Raw genomic sequence first — 27,715 nt, 5'->3', positions numbered from 1 at the left:
GACGCGGGGTCCGCGTCGCGCTGGCATTGACAAGGTGACTGGCCGGACAGAAATTGGCGGTTCCGAGAAAAAGGTAGCGAGGCAAGGAGAACGATAGTTTGGCGAACGATAGAAAACACAGCGACGTGGCGCGTCGGCGTGCAGTGGCGATAGCAAAGCTGGTCGTTGCGTTGGAGGGAAAACGTAGCCAAGGGGACTGTGTAAGGACTGGTAAGGAGGAAGCGAGAATAAAGGGCGGGTTATGTGCGGTAGAAAACGACACGCTATCAAGCGGGAACACTCCGGCGCTCCGGTGTCTAGCAGCAGCAGTGTACGGTGGGCGGAAAATACAGTGCATCATCAACAGATAAGCTGCTTAGCTGTGGTCTTATACGAGTGTTGCTCGGATAGCAGAGTCGCGCGAAGCGCCAATTCCCTTCTTCTTTTTCTCTCTGCCCTTATTTCGTCTCCGCTTGCTTTTCTCTTCGCCTTTATCTGGCGAGACGGTTCACCGCCGCTCCTGAATATTGTTGCCGGCGAAATATTGCGTTAAATAAGCGTCAGAAACGACGACCTGGATTCTTGCGATCGGGACGCAATCGAGCCGGTAATGTCTACATTAAGGCTGTGCCGGTGTATTATCGCCGATTCGTTGAAACGAATCGCGGTCCATAGGTCCATAGTCGCTAGGTATGGCTCGGAGCCGTAGAGAAATCACGACGACGAGCTTCTATCCGCCTGGCTGTTAGCGCAAATGGCTTTTTATCGCGCTAATGTACCGTTAATGCGTCTGTGCGAGAAACAGATGTAAAAATTCTGTAGCTAGCTGGAAATCGGCCACGCTATCGGAAATATTTGATATCGATCTTGCAATTAGCGATTCGATACACCGTTTTTCCATCATTTGCTCCGCTTTTTACGGTTTAACGTTACGCGTTTATATGCTTTTATCGGCTCGTCTAGAGTAGCGGTTGCCACGATTCCGACGTTTTCCCCCTACTTTCTTCCCGTAAATTTCTTATCGTAATTTTACACGCTCGGTCGGCAAAATCTGCCTAAACTCGTTACGCGGTTCATAGTTAACTGTTGTACATTTTCCGTATCTTTCTCCTCGGTTCTCTCGATCGTAAATCGTTTACGCCGAGTATCTGAATTCTTCGAATACGCGTTTATCTGCTGTAAGGTGTGTCGCGCGAATTAAGCGATAATTTCAAATATCACGTTCTGTAATTAATTCTTCTAAACACGAGCCAGCGAATCGGCCAGATTTTCAGCGTTTCAAGCTTCGCGTATACGCCAACCTCGCTCGTAGAATTGCCATCGTGTACGCAACGCTACCATAACTAAAAAGAAATTAAGGTTGGGACTTGGTGTTTAACGAGCACAGGGGCTCGTGGCCTTGCGTAATTTCGACGGTAATTTTAACGTCGTTAGAAATTTTACCGCAGTTCGTTAAAGTTCGTCGAATTCGACGATTAAAGATTCCGCACTATGTTTCCGCAAACGTGCAAACTTGTAGCCTTACGCAAAGTGTAACGTATGGCGTATGTGCATTGGAAGTATACAAGACGCTGTTTGGAGCGATACGAGCTCGATTTCAGAGAAGAACGAATTTGTTGGAATACAACGATATTAATCGCATACGGATGAGGCGATTGATCGAACGGACTCTTCCCTTCGTTGCCCAACGATAATCCTCACTAGCGTACGTTCGTTAGATGTACCGCGACGGCTGGATAAGGATATGGATGGAACATTGGGCATGTCACGTAAACTTAAGGGTTAGGTTGATGGAATAAAATAGCTGAGTCGTAACACAACTATTAATTTTGTTTTAATTAAACTTTATTACGAGTTCAGCAATCACAATGTAATACACACTGAATTAACATAAATCGCAATTCGCTCCAACCACGTTATGTAAGACTGAGTTACACTGATACGTTAAGTACGCGACTGTTATAAGGGTAAAGACCGGTAAAGATACGTTGACTATTCTAAGGATAAAAAATAAGCGAGTCTTACTGACGATACTGTGTCTGAGGAAGGCTAGGGGTGAGTGTGTCTAAGGACACGGGACTATCGGATTTGTCGATGACAATTTTGGTTAAGGAAATGAGGGCAGTAGATACCGTCTCCGATTGGATAGTAGACGGTTGGTGGACCAGGAAGGGTTTTAGCCTCGCGAGAAAGTTGCTAACGGAACATACCAGATGCGAAGAAAACCAACTTTCTATGCTAACACGTGGTAGACAATAAACGTAAAAGGAAATCTAAGACGAGAGATACTCGTTTGGTCCGAAGGACCTTAACTATGAAAATTCCAAGACCCCTGGTGGGTACTTAAGACTATCGAGGGTCCTCGATCGCGCCATTCTATCCGCGTCCGTGTGTGGCTTGGTCTCTGATGCGAATTGACGTTACAGGCACGTCGGTGTCGCGCCTTGACGGCGTAGCTTTGTATCGAGAAGCTGCTAGAAGGTTCCGTGGCACGTGACGCCACTGCATAGAGAGTGGGGGTTGAAAATCTTTTCAAGGGCCATGGGTCACTAAGTCAGTCAGTCTGAGAATAACTAGCCAACTGTCAACATTCCACAACGCTCACTTATATTTTCTGTAATTTCGTTTAATCAATATCGCATTATTTCAACGCAAACATTGTGTCTTCCACAGATTATTAATCTTAATTTTGAGATTAAATTCTAACAGGATTAAAACCAGTTTTAATTGCAAGCTGATTCTTCTTGTCGATGATGTTATCAAGGCCGCTGCTGTCGTAAACGCATATCCGATACGGTGTCTTATTCCATACCAGAATATCGAAGGAGAATTATGTAGGGCAACTTGAATAACGACGATTCCTTGCAAGTAATTGGATTATGATGCCCGCTGTATAAGCGTTTTCTATGGATACCATCATCGAAGAATGAGAAAATTTTCCGAGGAGATTTTCCAGTTTCGTTCGTAGCATATATTGGGTTGGCAACTAAGTGGTTGCGTATATTGTCATTAGATGGTATCGATAAAACTCGCAATCACTTAGTTGCCAACCCAATATATCGTAACAAGAGTAACAGAGCTTGTCTTCGCCATTTCGTGTCCCGTACTTCAAAATATTCTACTCTATTAAGATACTTCCATAGTCCAAAATCGGGTTACCTCTTTCGAACCGGTATCTCGCTAATAATTTAGCGAGAACAAGAGTAATTACGCGGTGTATAATACATGTGATGTATAGAACGACGCAAAATACCAGCAATGGTAGTTTCAGTCGAGCGAATCTGCGAGAAGCAGCTTCCGCCGGGAACAGAAACTAATTATACCTAATAAACAGTATGTAACAAGCTTCTAATAGTATTTCGTCCGATCCCTTTAGCACGGATAATATCGATATGAAAGCAGCAACTCTAAGCGAATTGCGGTGCGACGTTGAGACGCCCGGCTCGGTGGCGCATCTAAGCGCATACTTTGTTTCGGTGTCGGCAGCAGAGCTTTCTAATGATCGACGCCGCGCGTCCTGACCCGTGACGTAGAGTTTGCGTCGGAACGCGTGTGTCCCTTGCGCCGGCTGACGAAGCAACGACGAACGACGAGTCTGCTGTACACGATTCGCGAATTAAGCCACCGAATTACCTTAATTTACCGCAAGTTGTAAATTTTTATACGTGTATGCACATACGTATTCAGGCGTGATAATTGTGAAAAGTTGGAATCGCTTAAAGCTTGCCCGTAGAATATTTTTCTGTCTCCGATCACGCTAAAGCTAGTCAGTTCGGCCGATTTACGTAAAGTATTCCCTAGCGTAAGAGAACCCGAACCTTCGAAAGATTCCCGAGTATCTTTTAAATTAGTTTTCCTAAGTTTCCCTCCAAAAATATTTTTTACGTGTTTGCTTCGATGCGTGTCGAGTGCCGTCTACGTTTGTGCTCCGTCCGCGATGTGTTTACTATAACGCGTTTCAATTAAACACACATAGATAAGAAAGAAACGCAGCGTAGCTTGGCTGTTGGAGAGCATTGTCTTAGCTGTTCGAGGAAACCGAGAGATGGCTTTTAGTTAGATTAATTGGTTTCAGTGCTATAATTAAACGTTGGTCGGACGCCTCGCGGCGGTCGGATTAACGTATCTGACCCGAGCCTACCCCAATGTGGTTCATCAAGCTGGCTAACGATTAAATAAGTTTTCATCCGATCTCGGTCGATTCGTGCCGAGTTTCGCTTTAATTTCTAGTCAAATCGTATCTGATAGTCAACCTGTATCTGATTAGATTTGGACGTCACGAGGCAGCCGATCAAAACGATCTATTGTACGTCGCTAAAAATCTCTTGGCTCTCTCCGTCTGTGTTTGCAAATTGAAACGCGAGATTATAAATTCATGGCGACCCGAGCGTGCGGTATAATCATGGCGTCGACGCGTCCGATGCAAAGCTAAGCGCATCGAAAAATGTCAAAAATATCTTTACAAATGTCTTCGAAAGCAGAGCCGAGCGGAGGTTGTAAGCGCAAGGAAAAATGGTTTGAAGCGCTCTACAACTTGTTGGAAAGTCATGGAAGTCGGTGGCAGAGATGATTATCACAACATTTTCCCATGGAAAAACTGGGATCGTTTTTATTCAGAAATTTGGAAGGAACGGATGAAAGACGGGTGAATGTCCGATAAGGATCGTATTGATACGCAGAGAAGAACGAGTATAAAAGTTTGAAAGGCCTCTCGCTGCGTCTTGCAACAAAGCAAAGTTTGTTGCGATCCGTTGGAACGAAGTCGGGGCGAAGGATTTATCGCTCGCGAATGTTTATTGGCTCGGCGTGGTGTCGCGAAATGATACAAGGTGTACTCACTTTGCACGGCAAACATTGAAGATACACGCGGAGTTGGAAAAGAGTCGCGCCGAAGGCGAAGAAACGAACATGGATATTGGGAGTGTCAGCACGAGAAAATATCGCTAAGCTAGAAAATTCGCTGCTACGGATTTTCCGTGGAATTGCACTTATTCGGGAAAATATTTTCCCAGTTCTCCATCATTCCCTCTTCCGTATTTAAAACCATGTGAAGTTGAAGAAATACCAATTGCCACCTAACGATTCAGAGAGCAGGGCAAATAACGGTACGCTGTGATCCTAAACGAGAATAACTGGAAATTATTTAGTCGCGCGATATGTTGACATGTTGAAAGGTAATAGGACTCACTGTAGATTTTTAGAAAAATTAAAAAAAAAAAATTAAAAAAAGAAAATTTTTATTCTATATTTTCGACTTCTTTTTTCGCGTAGAATCACCCCCTTTCCGCCTGTGCCACCAGTTACCAACCACCCTGTATATATAAGATAAAGTAACTTCATAATTGAAGCATCAAACAGGTTGAACGAGTATCGAAATTTGTCGCGGAATTTTCACGCAAATCGAGCAACCGCTAAGACTAATGCCAATAATAAGATCGCCACGCAAACAGTTTGCCGCGGAACGCAAATTACGTTGCGTCGTTGGAGCACGGTTTGGGAAGAAAAGCCCGACCGAGCAACGACAAAGCCAAGAAATTTCCGGATGGCCGCGTTAATGAATAAATTTCCAGCACACAGAGTTCAGAAATTACGTGCCTATTACTCCGCAATTCGGTTCTATTATAGCTGCCGATCCGACGAGGACTCCACCAATTAATCGGCTCATCTGTAATTGTCGTGTCCAAGGATGTACGTGTGAAGTCGCTATTATTACATGTGCGCGGTACGTGTGTGTACATGCCGCGAACGTCGTCGTCGAAACAAAAGCCCTTCGCAACTAGATCCAGGCTACGACTACACGCTCTCCCTCCTTCAGGACCAAGTGGAATCAGGAATCTCTGGTTTGGAACGCGCGTGTGTAGGTGCGTGAGCGCGCGCACGATCGTCGTATCAACGTATTCACGGCTCGAGTAGTAGACGACTGGTAGACCGACGCGAGTGGTTCGCTGGCTCTTGTACGTGTACACGAACACGAAAACGCGATCAAGTGCGTAAGAGTGACAGCATTGAATGCTGGAAGACGAGCGTGGCAAGCGGCGCAACAGTCGAGAAGGTAGGAGAGTGCGACGAGACTCGATGGAGGAGCTGGTTGGTCGTAAGGTTGGTCGTCGCAGGAGGGAGACAGGTGGCATCAAATTATTGCAAACAATTACGTTTAATGAGAAGGTTAACGCTGCTAGTCGGAGGCTGGCGCGAACGTGAATGCAAATGTGCCGACGCCGAGTAATTAGCAAACAGAGTAGTACTCGGTTGGCATCCTCCTTCGCGCCATCCTCTTTACCCTCTCCTTGTTCCTCTTTCATTCAGTCACGCCGTCTCCGACGTTTCAAAGTGTGCGAGTGGAATCGACCGACTCAGCTGCCTACGTACGCGTACGTGTGTTACATATTTACGTAGATGTACAGACGAACGGAAATGGTGGCGTTATTTGTGCAGCTTCTTTTCTTAGACACGGAGCATTACGAATTACGATCGCTCGTTGCTCCGAGATTCTTCGGGAAATTTTTCCTCCTTCAGCCGCCTAACGAAGTTTGCCTTGCGATACTTTGAAAGAAAGCTCGTTTCCGCAAAAACACGGAAAATTTCAGGTATAACGAATGCATTGTTCCGTTCAATTACGTCAGGAGAAATGTTCGAAATTCCTCAGAAAATTCGTAGCATGTCGTACGTTAACTAGATATGAATCGCGTCTTCCTAGACGTACGATCGATTGGGCAAAGTAATAAAGCGCGATTAACCAGTTAGCTGCCTCCTAGCTGCGACCTCTTTGAGAAGCGCGTACCTAAAGTGTGTCTCAAAAGGTAAGCGACATTAAGTTGCAACGAAATGACTGCTTCGTTGTTCTTTTTACACGACGAGTACACTCGTCAAAAGTAGCTAACCGATCAAAGGCCGAGAGCGATTAGATTTTGGTGGCATGGCGCCATCAAACGTGGATGAAAATTTAATAGAGAATTGCTATACTCAAATTCCTTACGATTACGAGGGATCATGCGACGTTGCTTCGCGTCAACGCGAAGCCAAAGTATCCTCCTTTTCAATCTGAACCCAAACGTGTGGCAACTTTATTCATGTCTTAAGCAAACGTAACAGATTATCGGTATAATTTTCCCTACTCGATAGAACGTCACAGATGTATGAAAATGTTCGTTGTATCGAAGATGATGGGTATTCTGTCGTTGGAATTGGTGGAATGTTTCGTCGAATCTTGTATAGATTGGAAGTACATATGTCGGTAAGGGTTAACACGGCGTCATCGTGACAAATTGTTGAGCATTTTCGAGAGAAATGTTTTGACGTGACAGTTGTCACGGCCAATCGGTGTCCGCCGACGAACAGAATTCCGTATACGTGTGCATAACGCAGTTACAGAGGTGGTCCGTCAACAGGATGTCTGCGTGAGAATAGTTGCTGTTACAGTGACAGTTCGTGACGTGACTGTATGGTGGGATCAGAAATCACGTGCAAATCTGCTGTTCGAAGCATATCCCTTTAGCCTATGTTATCAAGGCATTTAAACAGCGTGCAACTGCAAGTATCGGAGTATATACTTGGAGGACTAGACACGCCATACGTGATTCTTGTTATTCAGATTGCCATACTATTCCTGGTTTCCCTGCTCCATTTATAAACGTCGTCATTAAGCTGTTCTTCGCTCGAGTGTAATGTCTTGGAACATGCCATACGCGGCTCTTTCTACAGCTACCGATGATTCATCTCGCTGAATCGATATACAAGTCTCAGTTGATTCGAAAATTGTCTACAAATTGGGATTTATAAATACGCACTTGGCTGAACGTTGACTTTAGGCAAGGCAGCTTCGATGATCCTGATCTTCGCATGCGTTGGTAACGACGGTCTTCTGAGGAATCTCTCAGACGTTTCTACCGTAGCTGCCATTCGTTAAAATAAGAAACCGTCGTCTTTTGTAGCGGCAACGACAGTCTTTCGTTAACAATTTTTTAAGAAGAAACGAGCGACAGCTAGAATCTTGTACGTTACCGAGGAGAATGTTCTTTGAAGCGCAAGATCATCGGAGCTGCCTTCGTTGGAATTAGCAGCTACCGTTGACTTAGACTACTTAAATTAAATTTACGTGGTATACGTAACATGATCGTAAATTTCATACGCTGTTAGTTCGTAACAATTACGTATCTATGTAGTGTATATACGCTTGGAACCGAATTTTTTGTTTCTAGTTTCTCATTTTCCTCGTTTTCCATTTGAAAGCGTATTCCGTTTCGGTTTTAGCAGAGGAAGTTTAAATGTGTTTTTAACTCGAATTTTTATGCGCAATTAGATATATTTACAATGAAACTCGCAGAAGTTGTTAAAAATTTGGCTAACGATTGGACCGTTACAGCCGAGTTCCGCGCCTAATAGCAACGTACTACGAGCCAAAAGAATATTTTCACGCCGTATAATCACATGCAGCCGTAATCGTGAAAGGCGGAACTCTTGCTATTTACCAGATCCTCGAAGTTTTACCTACGGAATAATTGGATTCTCCAAACGACGTATCTTTGAATCAAGATAAATTTAACAGCACATATTTTTAGTATACCGAAGTAGTATACCAAACGACTCCATAAAGTCTTCTAGAGGGATACAAAGTTAGTAGACAGAGTTAGTTAGGACTAAGTTTGAAATGTATCGAACGAGTATTTTTACGTCCATTGATTTGTCGTGTATGGCATTGTTTTTTTTCAGCTATAAACTAGAATAAGTTACGTTAATTAATTTTTTACGTAATTTATCGCATACTTTGCATAGCCATACACGTTAAACTGTTTCGCGCATCCTACGGTTCAAAGGACGTGAAAATTACGTTTCTAATTATCGCGTTAACTTTGTTTCTCTCTTTTAAATATTTGCTCGAACAAAAACAGTTACCGTAGAACAGTTGAACGTACTTACTATGTACATTGTACCTAGTATTTATATCGAATATGAGATTTATTATTTAATATTGCTTTTAATTTGCTTTCAAATTGAGATGAATCGATATAGAATTGGTCCGATATTATCCACGTGATATTATAACAGATGGCCATTAAAGCTAAAATATTTTTATTTAAAAAATAACTGAGACCTCGACGAAAGCTATTGAAAATTTCAAGCTAATTGCTTTGATTTTATAATATCCCTCCAATTTATGACGCGTGCGATATGAATAAGAGTGGAACGTCGCGACGCTTAATCAAGCAAAATTTTGTTAGAATGATAAAATTTGTTAGAATAATTTTTACATATTCCATCTGTTCCATCTATAGATATGCGTGTTCTGTATTTTTTATATCTTATTAGCCGACGTACCTCGATCAGTTGCGTCGTAACCGAGGTTAAATCCAAGTCGGCTGTTTGCAGGTCGCGTTTCGCAGCTTCTTGGCTCACGAATCTCTCGACAAAATCGGTACTACGGTCGAGCACTTAAAATTAAATTAAAATTAAAATGAAATATTACGATAGGAAACTGAATTCTCTTACGCGACTCTTCTCTTTGCTATTATAAACAAGTTTCGTAAGAACGATGTTTCATGTCGTTCGTATAGATATTACGAGCGAATAGAAATATTATTCGATCCTGTTTATTTATAAAGTTGAAGACACCATTAGATAAAATGAAACTTTTATTCGAATTCTTGGATTGCATAGAACAAATTTGCGCGCGGGACTTTGCAAAACTTGTTCGATAAGAAAGTTTAACCGGTTCGAGGAAATCCAATATTCTTCGATTTCTCAGGGACTTGAAACTAAAAGGCAGTTTCCGTAACATATTTTTCTACATTTAAGAACGGATATTACTGCGCACGAATCTCTGTTTTAACATTCCCCATATCGTATATCGTAACTTAAATACGTAAATTAAATAAATGCCTTAACATCGAATCTATAGTTCCCTTTCAACGTGCTTTTTCCTTTTTTCTTTCGTTCGACGTATTAATACGAGAATGTCAATATCGGTAAAAGAAGTTAAGGGCTTATTATAGTACCCTTGTCTTTCTCTTTCCTTCAATTATATCATATAACCTACATTCGATGTAAGTACGTGTAACATGCGCTTGTATTTCTATTGCAGGAATCGCAGTGAGTTCTCTTCGACAAGGAGTAACGATGAAAGGTAAATAGACGTGAAACTTGAATCGCGATAGACGTTACAAAGCGTTGCAGATTATGCGAGCGTCGCGTACAAAGATTGAGAAAAAAGAAAAAAAAAAGAAAAAAAAAACGAAAGCTGACTGCACATATTATATACGAGTCCAGTAGCGTAGCAAATTGATCGTCTGTTCGATAATCGTCAGCCTGTAAGAATTGTTTCACGTGGAGCTGACGCGATCCGAGACCGAGGACGAAGTGAACGCTGCTAGTTGTCGCCGTAGCATTTTAATAGCGGTTTAAAACTAGCTAAAAACAATGCACGCGGCTTGTTCTGATAAAAACTAAAAATTCATAATACGCTGGCAACAACTGGTAATGTATCATTTCGTACGTATCCAGGTCAGCTGCTCGGCCTCTTCGTGAATATGTACATAAGCAGAGATAGGACCACTCGCAGGGGATGCAGTTTCTTGCATGCGTTTCCTGACGGATGCGTGTATGTGCCTTAAAAAAAAAAAAAAAAAAAAAAAAAAAACGAAAGCTGACTGCACATATTATATACGAGTCCAGTAGCGTAGCAAATTGATCGTCTGTTCGATAATCGTCAGCCTGTAAGAATTGTTTCACGTGGAGCTGACGCGATCCGAGACCGAGGACGAAGTGAACGCTGCTAGTTGTCGCCGTAGCATTTTAATAGCGGTTTAAAACTAGCTAAAAACAATGCACGCGGCTTGTTCTGATAAAAACTAAAAATTCATAATACGCTGGCAACAACTGGTAATGTATCATTTCGTACGTATCCAGGTCAGCTGCTCGGCCTCTTCGTGAATATGTACATAAGCAGAGATAGGACCACTCGCAGGGGATGCAGTTTCTTGCATGCGTTTCCTGACGGATGCGTGTATGTGCCTTCTGCCAGCAGCGATTCTGTGCATGCGTGAAAAGCGTGCAATATCCGTGACTGATGTACCTCGGTATTAGTCGATGTGCCTCGATGTGCCTCGGTGTGCCTCGATGACACGCGAATATTTTTTACATCGGGGTACTATATTTTTCGATATTAGTTACTACGGTGATCATTGTTCGAGCAAGCTCTCAAGCGTAGTTTGTTAAATTCCTTGAATCTCTACATAGCCTATCGCGTACAATTATATCGTATACAATAAAGGTATTAGGTCGTCCGAAAAGTTTCTGTCGTTTTAGAAGGAAATAACGGATGCAGAACATTTTCCGTTTTACGTTATTTTATCGAATTACGTATGATCCATTTTGTTTTATCAAGATAAAGATCACAACGTTTGATAGATTAGGTGTCATGTTTGCGTAAAGATACGTCGTTGTAGGAGACGCGTCTGTAAAAGAAAGACACTTTTCGGACAACCTGATATATTGTAAGAAAATTTCATTTATTAAAATATTCGTGGACTATTCGATTTGTCTTTTGGCACGAGAGACGCGTACCCGTGCGCGGAATAAGTGGACATTTTACCAAGTTAACTGCGCTAAAGTGCAAGTTTTGGTTGTTAGATGAGAGAGGGTAATGCATCTTTTTGACGACTCGCAATCGGTTCGTAATCGGTCCTCGATAGGACGTACCACGAGTCACGAGCTGCTCGGCCGATAAGTCACGAACGATAGCCGGGCGTGATTCAACGAGAGATTTACCGTTTCGATTAATTCTGATATGCTAACGTTCGTTGCAACACCTGTACGTGTATTTAAAACATTATTCTGCCCCTTTTACGTCGCGTTGCTACGTGCATTCGAGTCGAGGACGTTGAATAACATCTTTTCATACATCTAATTATGACACTTTCAACGTGGAATGCGGGAAGTTTGAATAGGTTCCAAATTCACATTAAAAAAAAAAAGAAAAGAAAAAAGAAGAAAAAGACGATTCTTTCATATAAAGTAAGACGCTTGAGAAGCTACCTATCTGAGATAAAGCTCTCTACTGTGACTTCATGAAGATTAATGTTTCAAAAACTGAAGTAAAAATCGCCCATAAAATCCTCCTCGAGTACGATGCAAAAATTCCAAGAAACGAAGCTAAGTTTGAAATTTAAAAATGAAATTTTCTTAAGGGTCGATCTCGATTCTACTGCGCGTATTTCGGTGCTCGTGAAACGAAACACGTAATAATGGCATTGTTCATCTTGTAAACCGAACATCAACGAAGATACGACGTGTAAATTTTCCTTCTTCCTTCGTAAATACGTTATCAACGTTTTTCATGAGAATCTTTTGACGTTTGAGAATTTCGATTTACGTATAGCCTACTTCGACGCTTCGATAAGAGTTTCGTCGAGTGTGGACAGAGAACTGAGAAAATTACGTGGTTTCTGCGTGACGATGGCCTGACGATAGAGAAATTCCATTGCACGAATGAAACGATTATTTAAAAAAAAAAAAAAAAAAGAAAAGAAAACACACATAATTTTAAACACGATATTCATTTGCGATTTCTACAAGTTTTATGCCTTCGGTCTATCTACGATCTACAAAATGGTCGATATCGAACCGGTAACTTTTGCACGTAAAATAATTGTTATTAAAAGTACGAGCTCGTAAATTTCAAACTCTCAATGCGCCTGTGGGGAAAATGACTATACCGATAATATAAAATAACCAATCAACCTAGATAACTGTGCTTAACAGCGACGTTTTAAAAATCGTTACCCTTCATTAATTAAAGTTTCAAGTTTTCCGTTGAAAAGTCCGAGGTGCGATAACAGAATTATTGATTTCAGAAGTATTCCCAACCAAACCACTACGGCCGCGCGGCCGTCCGGTATCACTCTAAAAAATCACAACTCGATTAAACGCTCTAATTTAGTTTCGAACTCCATAGAATTACTCTGCGAATAAAACTCTCAAAGTATACGTTTAAAAATGTTATGGTTAGAGCGTTTTATTCCACTTCCACTTCCACTAAAAAAAAAAAAAAAAAAAAAAAAAAAAAAAAAAAAAAAAAAAAAAAAAAAAAAAAAAAAAAAAAAAAAAAAAAAAAAAAAAAAAAAAAAAAAAAAAAAAAAAAAAAAAAAAAAAAAAAAAAAAAAAAAAAAAAAAAAAAAAAAAAAAAAAAAAAAAAAAAAAAAAAAAAAAAAAAAAAAAAAAAAAAAAAAAAAAAAAAAAAAAAAAAAAAAAAAAAAAAAAAAAAAAAAAAAAAAAAAAAAAAAAAAAAAAAAAAAAAAAAAAAAAAAAAAAAAAAAAAAAAAAAAAAAAAAAAAAAAAAAAAAAAAAAAAAAAAAAAAAAAAAAAAAAAAAAAAAAAAAAAAAAAAAAAAAAAAAAAAAAAAAAAAAAAAAAAAAAAAAAAAAAAAAAAAAAAAAAAAAAAAAAAAAAAAAAAAAAAAAAAAAAAAAAAAAAAAAAAAAAAAAAAAAAAAAAAAAAAAAAAAAAAAAAAAAAAAAAAAAAAAAAAAAAAAAAAAAAAAAAAAAAAAAAAAGAAAAAGACGCAAGATGAATAGTTCCATTTATGATTTTCCGTTAATGTGGTTCGCGAAATCCTTGCAGGATCGTTTCCTTGTCTTTTCTTTTTTTTTTTTTGACAGAGCATCGAATGTGCTCGAACGAATACGTAGCTCGAAATATTAGGTTGTAGCAACTAACTGATTGCGGATTTTGTCGTTAGCTGGTATTGACAAAATCCGTAATCACTTGGTTGCCAAGCCAATACAATAGAACGCTACAACAATGGAACGTACATTAAAATTAACGAATTTAATCGTTGACAAATCGGACGTAACGTTTCCGTTAACAATTTGCGCTCTAACTTCATAGAAACGCGCGTTTCTAACTATTCTATACGTATTAGGTCGGCCGGAAAGTTTCTTTCGTTTTATAAGCAGATAATGAACGCACAACATTTTCCGTACGTATGATCCATTTCTATCAAGATAAAGATCACAACGTTCGACAGATTAGGTTTCATGTTTGTATAAAGATGCATCGTTGTAAAAGACGGGTCTGTAAAAAAAAAGCACACTTTTCGGACAACCTAATGCGTGCTACGTATACAGTGACTCGCGAAACGCCCTTTGAAACGGAATAACTTTTTTTACAAACATCAGTCGATAAAAAATTAAAGATTATCTTAAAAATCTGAAAAAATTAAAGATTACTTTTTACAAGCTTCTTGTTCGACTGCCTGTAACGAAACTTGGAACAACGCATTTTAACGCAAACGAAACGATTCGACCGAACAACGATGTCTCGTCGTTACTCTGTCCGATGCATTGAAATACGCGATGCGAAAATATGCTGGAAAACTACTATGGAAATATGTAAAAAATACTGGCCACACCTTATACTTTATACGAACGAGAAATTTCAACGAAGCCGCACGCGAAGAAACAGAGTGACATTCAGAGACGCGTGCCTGTGTGGTAGTTGAATGTTTATCTTGGAAAAAGACAATGCGTAATACAGAATATATGCATATAGGCGACACACGTACATATCGTGTCCGTATACATGTGGCTGTTCACTATTCAGAGAGGGAATAAATGAAACGGGGTCGCGATATAATACCGTCTTCTACAAGCGTACACCCTCGTCCCACGGTTTTTCATATTGCCTTCCAGTTACTTCAGCATGGAAATCTATCTTCCAACATCGCCACGAGTTCCGTATCGATCTTGGTTTTTATGTTAATGAACGTCTTGGATTATTGTTTGCGTAATCGGTCCGGCTCGATTACCCTTCGCTCGATCGTCTCGTGGCGCGAATAAAAGTCGTTTGCCCCTTATCGAACCTACTTATATTCCAATTTCGTCGATTAAACTGGCCATTTCATCGATTTCGCTGGAAAGTTCGACAACTTTGACGGTTTCGCTTATTTTTATATGTTCCCTGTCGGATGCTCGTTCCGTACTTTCGACATCTCACGTCTCGCAATTTCCACGTCTTACAACGTGAATTCTATCGTTCCACATTTAGCGAGAGGTTGGAACATTCGATGACGTTGAGAGCACTGTGTACAATTTCCTAGGGAATATTCAGTAGGAAAATGAAACTGAGTAAATTAAAAGGATTCTTTATCGTAAACCGTAAGTGTAAAAACCGCTTGGAATTATTACAACTATTATAACGAAACGCGAAACTTCTCTCTCGAAAATATTGTTGGCAGGTTGCCAATGTAGATGGGCGTGTGAAGAGGCCGACGAGTGGTTTCTGAGTGGTTTCCTGAATTTCTCACGTATGTATCTTATACGAGTACTTCGAAGCGTATACCAAATACGAGTACAATTCGCTGTTTTAAATGTTTCGAGAACTCTTAATTCTCATCATTTGATTAAACCGACATACGTGTAACGCAGACGACACGACAAACAAAATACATAGTACGCACATATATCGCACACGGGTATATCGTACGATACATCGTACGCTCGTGGAATATCTATAGATTTGGTTGAAAAATAAATAGATAAAAACGTTTTGGCTGTTTCATCTAGACTAAACTAGACTCTACTGAAACGCAGTTGAAAGGTATATTACGAAGGTTAGAGAGGCGAATTCCAAACCGTTTGTTGTATCAATTTCCAAGTATATTCTCCACGTGGTAATCGATATTGCGTAAAATTATCACGGTATAAAAAAGGCTCGGGGTTATGTTACCTGAAAGCGGAAGCTCGTTTGCGCGATTCCGTTCATCCAGTGTTTAATTATTAATTAGCAAATACAAACGAGTGCAAAATCGTCGGGCGGAATTATCACGCGTCGACGGGAATTCGCTAACGATCGTATCCGCGACCGCGTTTCCCTCGTTTCAGCAAATATTTTTTAGATTTCGCGTACGTGGTCGTGCGCGCACGCGGTGTTCTTACCACGATGATCGCATAAAACATCAGCTACATTGAAATATTATCTGTATTACTCTTTCGAAAAATACGGCCGCGATAACTCTCGTTGGAATAAATTGCGACCTTTTTACTCGACAGAATGTAAATTTCCTATCTTCGATATGTTTCGTGCATGCTGAAATTAACGATTCGTCTGATCGACGGAGCAATCGTTTTGCTCCGGCAGCTCTGCTCGCGTCCTCTGACTTGTCCATCGTGCGTGTATTTTATGTTATGCGATTCGCCCATCGAGTGAATATAAATCCGTTGCACGAAAATACGTACTTGTGAAGTATCCGCTGGACACGTGCATACGAAACGATCAGCGTAGGAAAACCCAACTAGCGATTTTCTATACGAACATCGTAAACAAAATTGTGTACCTAACGTGGTGCGTAGTTTCCATCAAGCGAGTACGTGGGAAACTAGCCACTAGCCGCTAGCCGTGGATAAACGAACGCAAATCGCGTACGACGAGCGACCCACGACCAATACAATTTCTTTGTTTTATCGATGTCGAATGTGAAATACGTTTGTCTATCGGATAACTGCAGCATATTTATCCGAATATTACAATCGTATTGCGATGTACGTATTGCTGATATATATACATATATGGATGATACAGGTGATATAGACGAAATGAACCAGCGATGGGGATAAAGCGTTTCGTATTTCAGCGAAAAGAACTGTGGGATCCTTTTACCTTTACCTATCCCGTATGACGTCATGTAGCACGCCGCGATAGAGATACGCCTTCGGGATTACGCAAATCCTAGTTTATTGTAACCGGTAAGGAAGTTCGGGTGGTGGAGCACGATCTGCTGTATCATTTCGTATCAAGAGATTCCATTTCCTACCGAGGTATTTTCCTAACTTGTATTAAATAAAACGGCGCAGCGAGATGGAGAGCGGATAGGCAGTGAATGAGGAGGGAAAAATTGCTTTCATAGGAATCGTATCCGAATTGGTTGTCCGACAAAGGGAGAAACTGCGTAGCATCGAAAGCGACGGAGAATTCGTATTATTCGATTACATCGTACGACGAGTCGAATATAAAATAACGTATTTACGGCGGAATTGTTGTGCCATCGTGTCTTTAGCAAAGTCTGTATGCGGAGTATAGGAACGAAGGTTTTCTTCTCGCGTGACTTTTGCTTTCGGAGAAATTATCTTTGAAAAATCTACAGTCGGTTCTTTCCGCTTTAAGACGGTGCCAGGGAAACGTAAAATACGATAGCTGTTCTGTGATGCAAATGATGAACCGACGGTTCAAAAGATATAAGACGCATGTATCAAATTCCGTTCAATTTTCCGACTAGTTTCGGAGCTTCGGAATTCCACGTAATTCGGACGCGATACGTTACACGGTATTTCGCTAGGTAAAATTAATAACGAAAGGACGATATTCTTTGACGAAAAACCCCTGTCGATATAAATGTTGCGGTAATTTGAATATGTTGGAAAGTTGCGCCGGCGAAACTTGTCGCAAGTATCGATAAAGAGAACTATGTATCGCTGGAAATTCAACGTTTTGCGCTTTCTCAAAGATACCTCAACCGACGTGAAAAATATGTAAAAAATAATTGCGAGAAACGCGTTGAAAGCTTAAACCGAGGAAGAAGAGATGGAAACCATTTTAGCAAATAGAAACGCACAACGAAAGCTTTTATCTTCTCTTGATTTCTTATTTTCTGTCTTGTTCGTTGTACTAGCGACACGAACGAGACACTTGGAAAGAACGTTTTAAAGAACCGCGTGAGAAAACGATTTTGACAACTCTTTTTTTAACAAGTTCTCTCCTCGAAGTTCGCCCGCAGTGTCTCCACGCTACGTAATACGTACGTAGAAAATAGTGGAAAGAGACGCGTTAGTAGAAAAAGAAGTTTCGAACTGAAGCGACTAAAAAATCCCTCTACCGGCTATATAGTTTATTTCTCGTGCGAACCTATGTATACATTAGGTTGCCCGGAAAGTGCCTTTCTTTCGCAAACGTGTTTTTTGCAACAGTGCACACCTTCGTAGAAACGCGAAACCGAGTCTGTGAAATGTCACGATGTTTATCCCAACGAAACAAAATGGATCGTGCGTAATTCGACGAAATAATACGAAAGAAACAACAACGTCGTGCGTCTATTATTTCCTCATAAAAGGCAAGAAACTTTTCGGACAACCTGATAATTTATTTTCCTGCAGCTTCGTTTTCGTTTCGAAATTTTTCTCCTGTTCGCAACTCCTTCGATCGTAGATTTCTTTACGCGAGAATAAACGTTGATAGAGTTCGAGGAAATAAAGTAACTTCCGTGTACGATTAGAATATTTTGAAACAAAGCAATTTCATCGAACGATGTTGCGTTACATTTGCAAGTAATGCAACGCTGTCTACGCGTTTTGATTTATTCGTTTGCACCGCACGAACGCCAAAATTTATACACTGATACATCGATTTTCCACGCGAATTCAATTAAATTTATGACAGAATTTGATATACAAATTAATGGCATAAATTTAATAATATTCGATACAAATTTATGTAAATATTAGTGCACGTTTCTCGATGTTTTCACAGCATAGCATCTGACAACTGACAGTCACTCGTAACTTATTTAAATAGCGTTGTTACGCGGTATATCGTTACCGATATACTAAACATTCGAAAAATGATCAAAAATCTATTCTGCGAACTTCGTTGAAAGTGACAAGGTTCAATCCCGTTATAATCGAATCTACGAACTAGGCGATTTACGAAGAAAAAGAATCGCGTTTTACATAATATAATTATAAATTTCATAATTCTAAAGAGAAGGAAAACAGGAGCCGTTGCGATCGAAGAAGAAAAATGTTTACGTAATTTTAGTTGTCGACAAAGGCGATGAGATGGTGGCTAAAACATAGCTGTAAATTGAAAACCTCGTTGTACGTATCGTTCGTAACATTTACCTGTTCGAAATTTATTTTACTTAGCAAATTTTTAATTCGATATTTATTTATTTATTTGTATTTTTCCTATTCGACGCAAAACTCTGATTTTATGAAGTAGAGAATAATGAATTGTTACTGTACGCGGTGGAACACGTACTACGTTTGATAAATAATTGCGACGTTCGTGTTGCGTAGCAGCGATCGATACGTTTGTTTACACCGAAACTAATATTCGAAGTAAAGTTGTGCAGTCTATGGAAATCGATATTGGTTATCGTAGACGGAACACGCGTGAAAACTGTGTCGAAGTTGAACGAATACCCTACGAGGTACTTAGCTTTTCTACGTGACGGGACATGGATGCGACGATTTGCTTCACTTTCGCCCAATTAATCTCCGAGTTGCGAAATTATTTCTAATAAGCGACGGAGTAAAAGCAGCTTCGGCATAAAAGTTTGCCCGAACGTCTGTAATAATGAAACCGATAAAACAGCAGATTAAAGTCGAACCGATCGTATCGAATCCAATTTAAGTAACAAAAGTTTTGAATTTCCTTTCTTTTGTATGAAAACTCGCTGCCAGTTCGATCATTCCGTTTTACAGCGATGTTTTTCGCCACTAAACTTTCGTCCGAGTCATTACCACCGACGATATATTTATTTTGCTGCCAGCTACTTGTTTTTGCTGTCGAACACATTCGTAACTCGACGTAAAATCGTACGTATAGCGTGGTACATGCAACGCGTTAGAAATAAGAGACGAGTCGATACTTAAGTTCGCTGCTTGTTATAGCTCATTTCGGACTCGCATAAAGCTGGGGTGGCAATGTGCCAGTATGAAGTAAAACGTCGCTTTCTATGCTCGAATTCGGTATTTCGAGAATACGTACATACTTTGCTACGCTGAGAACTATGTTTTGCCATACATTCGTCTGAATCAAATTCGAAGATGGTATCCCACTGGGGGTAGCCATCCACGTGTTATATTATTATACCACTATGCTATAATATTTTACCAAATGTCCTACTGGGCAAATTGTAAAATGTAAATAAATAAAAAAAAAAAAAGTATATATATTCGTCGCGGTAAAGAGCAAAAGAATAACTCGCACATTCCAAATCTAATAACTTTATGATAATACGATGCTCCCTGGCTGCACCACGGTTTCGATACGACTATGAAAATAATATATTACCTTGCTGATACTCTTCTGGATATCGAAAAATGTGAAGGAAATAAAACCTTGGAAATAGCAAAGAAAGTATACGATTTAAGTAGCAGACTGTTAGTCGTCTAACGAAGAAGCAGCTGAAACTCGTGTGACACGTAATCCCCTTGGCTGGTTTTTTCATCGTTGGAATTTTATTCGCACGATAAAACGAATTAGTATTCGGAACGATCGGTTGAGCATCGCGGAAAAACGCAAAGCCGTTGATCGCGATGCTTAATGGAAAGCGAACTTCTTACAGCGGGTCTCTAATTATGTAAAAACGAGGAATAAGAATAACGAGCATTAAAGAAAAGAAACGTAAGGGAAGGAATGGGAAGGAAAAAAGAAGGGGCAAAGGGGTGAAGAGGAACGAAGGAGGCGAGGGTAAGAAAATTAGCGAGAAGGAAAGTTGCCGTTGTTACGACGCGACGTTTCCCTTATTTCCATCCGGTTATTTCATGAAATGTAAACCAGAAGAGACTGTCGTTTCGCCAATGGAAATTTTCTTGGCATAATCGAGCCGGATTTTTCGAGGATACGGATACGCTTACGAGAGCGAGGAACGCGCTGCGTTTCCATCTCTTGCAAATTCTCGCTTAAACGTTCTTTCCCTTGTAGATTCGCGTAAGAAGGCCGATGTCGGATACCAGGCAAAGAGAAAGAAGCAACTATAACGCGCGAAGAAACAGACGATTTACGAGCCAAACGTCGCTGCAAGTATTGTTAAATCATTCCGATTTAACGATTACGACACGCCAGCAGCTATCGTCTATCGAACGTTTGCAAACAAAATATCGCGTAATAATAAATAATTAAATGAACAGAATGATTATATATCGATGGAAAGAAGCGAATCGTTTTGTTCTTTAGGAAGATCGGCGTGTTTCGAATAATATGTCTAGTGAAAATTGTTCGTTCATTTACCGGGCAACACTGGCTCGTTCTCGTTTCATAGCCAGATGGATTCCATTGAGAAACGATCGTGTCGGTTAGTTAATTAAATTGTCGAAGAGCGAAACAATTAACGGAAATGGGGTTGGTTTTCTGGCGCTGAACGAAGTCGCCCCTTCTGTGATTGGAAGCGCCGTTTGCTTTCGATTTTCGACCAACTGGCCACATTATTTCCTGCTACAGCTATGTTTCAGAGGAACCGCGTAAGAGTAGCTTTTTGTGCTTCTATCGTGGAATTCAATACCGCTTTTTACGGTTTTGTCGCGCTTTCGATCAAAGCAACCAGATTTTCCATTCTTCCCGCTTAGATAAACGTTTTCCTTTGGCACGTTCCAATACAAAATTTAGATGCAACTTGTTCATCGAGAAATTTTCGATAGAAATTTTCATTGCGTTAAATTATTCCTCCGTGCAACTTCGACGACCTTCCTACGATAATTTGTCGGCTAGTATCTTAGAAAAAAAAGCACCAGAATATCAACGAAAGAAACGAAAGCGTTTTAACGATTAAACAGATTTACTATGTGATATAATTTATATCGTTAAAGTTATTTTCTATTTTGTGCCTTGCGTTTTCTCTCCTTTTTTCTACAGTCGAAAATCAGCCCAAAGACACTGAAATACGTCGATATCACCGTCGACGTATTTTATTCGATCGCTGAAAGACTTTGATCGAGAAAACCTATCGCTAAAATTTCTCTAATTCATCGAAACAGCACGATGTTGAAAGCTACGTTTTTCGGTAACATCCTGCCAACCAGCGGAGACGAGGCAAATTTTTAAATAGCGTACTTCCTGTTTGCGATATCCGTAATTTTGAGTCGCATACAGCGTATTGCTTTGCTAATATTGTTTCAGTTTTACTACTCCCAAGTTACCTAATTAGTTTCTATTTAGTTGGTATAATTAGCACAGCGCGTTTCCATCTCGGGGACATTAGAATGCTATGCAGTTCTACTCTTGTTGGATTTAAACTGAATCGTGTAAGTACGTACACTCGCTGTTTGGATAATGAAACGTTCAGACGAATGCCTGGGATAGTCAAATGTTTAGATAACGCGAAAAGCGTCAAATGAGAAAGAAAGCGATGCTTTCCGACGATATTCAGTCGAAACGCATAGAGAAACCAGTGAATTTAATTAGGTTTTTTATCGAAGGTATATCGGTCAGCGAACGTTGCAGTTGGTAACATCGCGACGCTGATTTCGTCGATTATTCTAGCGGTATTCGTAGGAATTTTCGAAACACCATAGGCAAACGCCAAAGGCTTAAACCTACATGGTTTGAAATCTTCATGGTGGCGTTTGCGTCACTAGGAATGGCCGCGTTCGATCGAACCTTGTCGGCAACGCTAATATCCAGGTCAGATTCCGTAATACTGCATTTGCATCAAAGTTGTATAAAATACAACATAGTAGGAGGGTAAAAACGAATGTGGTCGTAAATCGCTCGAACGTGGAAGCCACTTTGCCCGAATGGTTATAAAAGAGACTGTAACGTAAATATGTATTTTTACGCAGCGATGGTAAATACGTACGTGCGGAAATCCTTTAAGGGAAGTGATTTCTCGGTCGAGAACGTCAGTCTTTTCCAAGCGGCGTGATGCAATTTGCTTCGTGCAATTCTCGTTGCATCTTCCCGCGAACCGAAATCCTGCACACCGTTGTACGATCGTCTACCGGGCGACTCGAATCCACAGACCATCGGGACACTCGACGAGCCTGACTTCGAACGAGTGCGTTAACTATCCGTAAAAACGGTAAAAACTGGTATCGCGCGTGATACGATATGGTTAGGTAATTAATATCGGTCGATCTCTTGGAAGAAAGAGATCGGGGAGAAAGAAAGTTTGTCGACCGCTACGAAGGAGACACGGGAAAGCAAAGGATAATTTTATCTTGCTCCGGGCGAGCGAGCAAGTGGACAAGAGGGAACTCGTCTCTAGACACTGAAGGAATTTTTTACTGAAGCCTCGCGAGCCGCCACGGCTACGATAGTCCAAGCGTACCAGCTCGGACGTACCGAATGTCTGGCTTTAAATATCGTTTCGATAACGTCCACTGTCTAACGAAAGCCGAATTTAATTTACTCTCTCGCGATATAACGTGTTCATTTTCCATTCTTTTCTCTGCGATCGTTCGGGTCCTTTCATCGACGTATCGTTCTGTTGACCGATTGATTGTTTCGATACGCTGTTGTTCGTATACGCGGTACGTGCGTCGCATCGCTTTCGTCGAAGAAAGACTGTTTGATCTTTTCATCTCATCCGCTTGCGCAAACCGTAAGAAACGCTCGCTTGATAGAGATGCTTGTACGGTCGAAAATTAATCATGCCGGCGGGGTAGCTCGACGTGAAACGAGCGCGAGGCGCAACTCTTTGTTAAAGACGCGCGGCGAAGTTGTTTCAAGAAAATCCGATATTTCCTTATATTTCGTTCCTATAAAAATTGATCGATTGACGCGAACACGAACGCCACGCGTTACGATACAATCGTCGATTAATTTATCGACTCAGTCGGCTGTTTTAATCGAATCGCGGCGTACGTTTTTCCATTCTGCCACCAAGGAATATTCGCAGGTTATTGAAAAGTTAGTTGCATCCTATGCCAGGCATTTTCGGCTTAACGAGAGAGCCTGTGTGTCTCGCGCTTTGTAGGCAACGTCGTAAACCACTATGTTACTCTTGGTCGGCACGCTAGCAACAGCCGTGGTCAGTAGGAATTTACCACGTACAATTCCAGGAATCCGCAACTCGTTCAACTTAAGAGATACTTGTAACGATCAATGAGGTGGTTTGTTGAGAATCTTTGTGGATTAACCGTATCGGCTAAGATTTACCTACGTCCAAGCTTCGTCGATGAAGCTGCAAAAGATCAAATCCTTCCGCCGTTTATCTGATAATTCATTTTTTGCGCACGCGAAATTTGATTACAGCGCGTATCGTACGATCGCGTCGCTTTACTTTCAAATTCGTTAATTTGCCCTGTGGTTATTTGGCGCAGCCACTACGACCATTCGCGTGTATGTTGTTATTTTGCCTGCGAGTATCAACGTCGTTAGGACATACGTAACGTAATAATAAATAAACTCCGCGAAAAGCAATGTGCAACTACGTGCAACCGTCGAACAAAGTCGAATTTCGATTTTCCGGCACTGCCCGACCGGTACAAATAAACGAATGCGATCGTAAGGTGGCCAGTTTCTCAGTCTCAGTCTCGAGCGATTTTCACAGCGATCGATACGCAATCTTTAGCGAATCGGTTAGTACCGAGCGTCTTAGCGGACATTCTCTGTATTTATTAATTACTTTTAAATATATTTGACGGCTTCAACGTCGAGTTGTCTCGTCGCTTAAACCGTACGACCAACCATCCTCTACAAGCGTACAGTGTACATTGTACATATTGTATGTACATTGTAAGTACGTAGACGTGTAATCAGGAGCCGACTCCTGCTACGTGATCCTTCCGACCTTAAAGCAGAGACGATCGTACGCGTGCATGTACGTAGGTAAAATGAAAACGATGGCGCAGTTATTTACGCCGGCATACGATCGTCGACATTCACTCTGACTCGACTGAAACTCGGTTAACTGGCTTTGAGATCTATAGTCACTGTACCAAAGATTGAAAGCTCTAGCCGGTTAGGGATACATACTTCTCTATCGGAGCTTTTAACGGATTACACGACCTGTACCTAGCGGGATTTCGATAACTAGTGGTTTGACAGATCAACGCGATAGGCTTACGGCCGGTGCTTTTGAACTTGCAAAGTGTACGCAGCTATACCGTGTCGTCGTCTATGCTCTGTGCGTTCTCTACTCTCAGTTTCTTAGAAGAAAAGCTTTCGAGAAACGTCTCTTAATCGCAATGAATTTGTCTCGTTTCGTTTCGCCATGTGGAAATATGGAAAATCGAACGGCGAAAGTTAACGATATTTGTCAAATTTTATCGAATTAATACGCGACTCTAATTCAACCACCAAGATCCTACTGCTCTGGTCGTAGTTCGCAAATGTGAAAAAAATCACTCGGTAAATATCCATTTGAAGCAATTTTGGGGTCGAGACACGTGGCAAATGCGTTTGGAAAATTATATAATAAGTTTGTGGAGAAGAGTCGGGAAGTAACGTACAATATCCTTTTATACAGATTGGATCTCCACACGGTGTATCTCGGTTGTATTTACGCGGTACGTAGATCGGAAGAAAAGCAGACATGGCTAATATTCGAGCAGCGATAAGCACGGAAAGTTATCGCTGTACTCCGACGACGACTATGGTAGAGAGGAACATTCGCCCTCCAACTCTCTTGGACGAAACGTCTCGGCCCTTGTAATCAGAAATGTTTTATTTCATCGTAAATACCAATATCCGGACGAAAACTCGGCCAGACGGTAAATTAGAAACGCGTATTTGCGATACAGTTTCGGCGTATCCGGAAATCACAGAGCGAGCAGAGTGGTCGATGGTGTCTGGTAGGAAGAGAGCGAAACACGCGTGTCATTGGTCAAAATCTAGCGGCTATCGCTATAGCGGAATGCAGGTGCGCGAAATTGGTATAAACACGCTGATAAAGGACAACTAGAAAGACGGAAGGAGTAGAAAATACGATGACGGCCAAGTTAGGAAAATGGAACAAGGACAGACGCTTGGAACGTTCGAACGAGAAGAAGAGAAAAACGTATTACCAAGATGAAGAAGCGTTTCAAAGAGACAAGAGAATTTACGATACGATGATTCGTACAAAGCGCGCCGTAAATTGATTCGCGACAGGTTAATTCGCTTTGGCGATCGCCAGGTGTCGCGTTCCCTGTCGTCTACGATAAAGAAACGCGCCATGGTGTTTGTATATACCGTTTGATAGGTGTTAGGCTGGTAAAACATCGGAATATTCGTTAAGTGGAAAGTATTCGTCGGTAGACTGGAGTCGCGTTCCGAACGCGAAGAACTGGCAAGCTCGCGCGTTCGTCTCGCCAAGCGAGCAACGTTTAAACCTGCGACGAGAAGGGTGGCAGCTGCGAAGAAGGGAGAAAGGGCGAAGCAGACAGGTACGGAGCAGCGACGGCGCAGCAAAATTTTGCATCGCGGAATACTCAGGAGCATTGAAACGGTGGTCTCATTCCACGCGCAGCATCTCCTCAAAGGCTGGTCACATTATGAGTACCATGATCTTTTCACGGGCACAGTAGGAGATATCTCATAGAAATGCTTGCGTCTATTTACAGCGGACAGAGGGGCCGCGAGGAGAGGCCGAGAAAAACGGAATGAGGTGGAGCAGCCTGAAAGAGACGAGGGGAACTGGCCTCTGCAAACGTCGAGTGGATAACCCGGGGGAAACTCGAGAGGTTCGGTCGCCTTTTCCGTTGCGCGTGCCTTCTTGAGACCCGTTAATAGTACTCTCGCTAAGATCTTCCATCTTGCTACTCGATCTCCGCTAGGTGAAAGATGTCCACACTCCGGAAACACTTCTCGTACTTCCTTCTGAAGTAGGTCGTACACCGACACGGCGGTCTCGTGCAGTGGACTTTTCTTTTTTCCTTTTTCCTCTCTCCGAGGAACAGATTTCGCTGGATACGTCTAGCGGGCCGAGTTTCTCTCTTCTGAACGCTCGTTAATTCTTAATTAGAGACGTAGTCAGCGACGGGATTAAGTGCCCCGCAAACAATCAAAGCGCACAAGCTATATCCTTCTTTTGGACGTTCGTTTTGTACCCGATATTGCCAGAAAGCTACGTCGGTCGCGTTTCAGCGAACAGACGATCGGCTTCGCGGAGAGAATCGCGGGTGTAGTTGGAGATGAGATTCAATTGGAATACCTCCGTGTACCGTTTTTTCTTTTCTTCAAAGTTTTAGCGCCTAAAGTATACATATGTATGTTATTTAAGAAATTCGGAAGATGGAAATTGTCGTACCCAAGTTGAAATCCCTTTCCACGTCTACGCGAAGATAGACGTTCTCGTCAACTCGCAGTACCTACGTTGCTTAATCGCCAGAGACAATACGAAGCTTGTCTTCGTTTTAATTAAAATCTTGGTCTTTTCCCTGGTCGTAAAAACTGAAATCAAACTCCAGCGAAGCGAAAGATACATAAAAAGTTTAAATTATTAGAGTTTATCGGGTTTGAAAGCAGCGCGTGCCACGCGGATAATTTTAATCGCCGCTCCTTTAAGAATATCTACTTGTTTGTTTGCCCGATCGTTGGCCCAGATAGCGACGTGGAAGAGTCGCGATAAATCTTCTCGATTCACGGATTCCGTCTGAAACGCGAATTTCTCGAGAGTCCGCGCGCGATAAGAACGCTCTGCGAAGGGAAGCCGCGCGAGAACGTTCGAAGCGCAACGGTCGAACAGAGGCTTTGCCAATTCTTTCGTCAATTACCGGCAAGTTAACAAATCCCTCGCACAGAGCAAGGTGCATAGCCATAAAAGAAGGACAACGACGCGAATTCCGATCGTATTTCATTCGCCTACGCTTTGGCTCGGAGAAATCGATATCGCGCGACAAGCAATATCCAAGCACCCTTTATCCTCTCGTTTCTATCGGCACCGTCGTCCGCAGGCACCTATCGCCGCGCGACGTATATCTTGCTTCGGTGGTATATCGATCCGCGCGCGCGTTCGTTACTTTTTATTGGCTTTTTGAGAGGGACAGTTCGCGGTTTTCGGTGGCATGGATTTCCTTGCTTTTGTGTCGGCATGCTTCCCCTCCCCGC

At 41.4% G+C, this 27,715-nt stretch overlaps 1 protein-coding gene across 3 annotated transcripts in view; it reads left to right on the top strand.

Moving 5' to 3' along the window:
• Positions 1 to 27,715, top strand: part of LOC100749877 (basement membrane-specific heparan sulfate proteoglycan core protein) — a 263,394-nt gene that overhangs the window by 52,027 nt on the left and 183,652 nt on the right. For 2 of the 3 annotated variants that reach the window (XM_012383426.3, XM_033319795.1), the window contains exon 2: positions 10,058 to 10,099. The exons of the other annotated variant lie outside the window; for it this stretch is intronic. The gene's annotated coding sequence lies outside the window, so the exon portion shown is untranslated. The remainder of the gene's footprint in view (positions 1 to 10,057; positions 10,100 to 27,715) is intronic. 3 annotated transcript variants of the gene reach the window in all.

This window comes from Bombus impatiens, unplaced genomic scaffold (genome assembly GCF_000188095.3).
Source record: "Bombus impatiens unplaced genomic scaffold, BIMP_2.2 scf_0217, whole genome shotgun sequence".
In the NCBI taxonomy this organism is placed as follows: domain Eukaryota; kingdom Metazoa; phylum Arthropoda; class Insecta; order Hymenoptera; family Apidae; genus Bombus; species Bombus impatiens.
The sequence above is the reverse complement of the archived record's forward strand: the minus strand, read 5'-3'. Positions and strand labels throughout refer to the sequence as shown.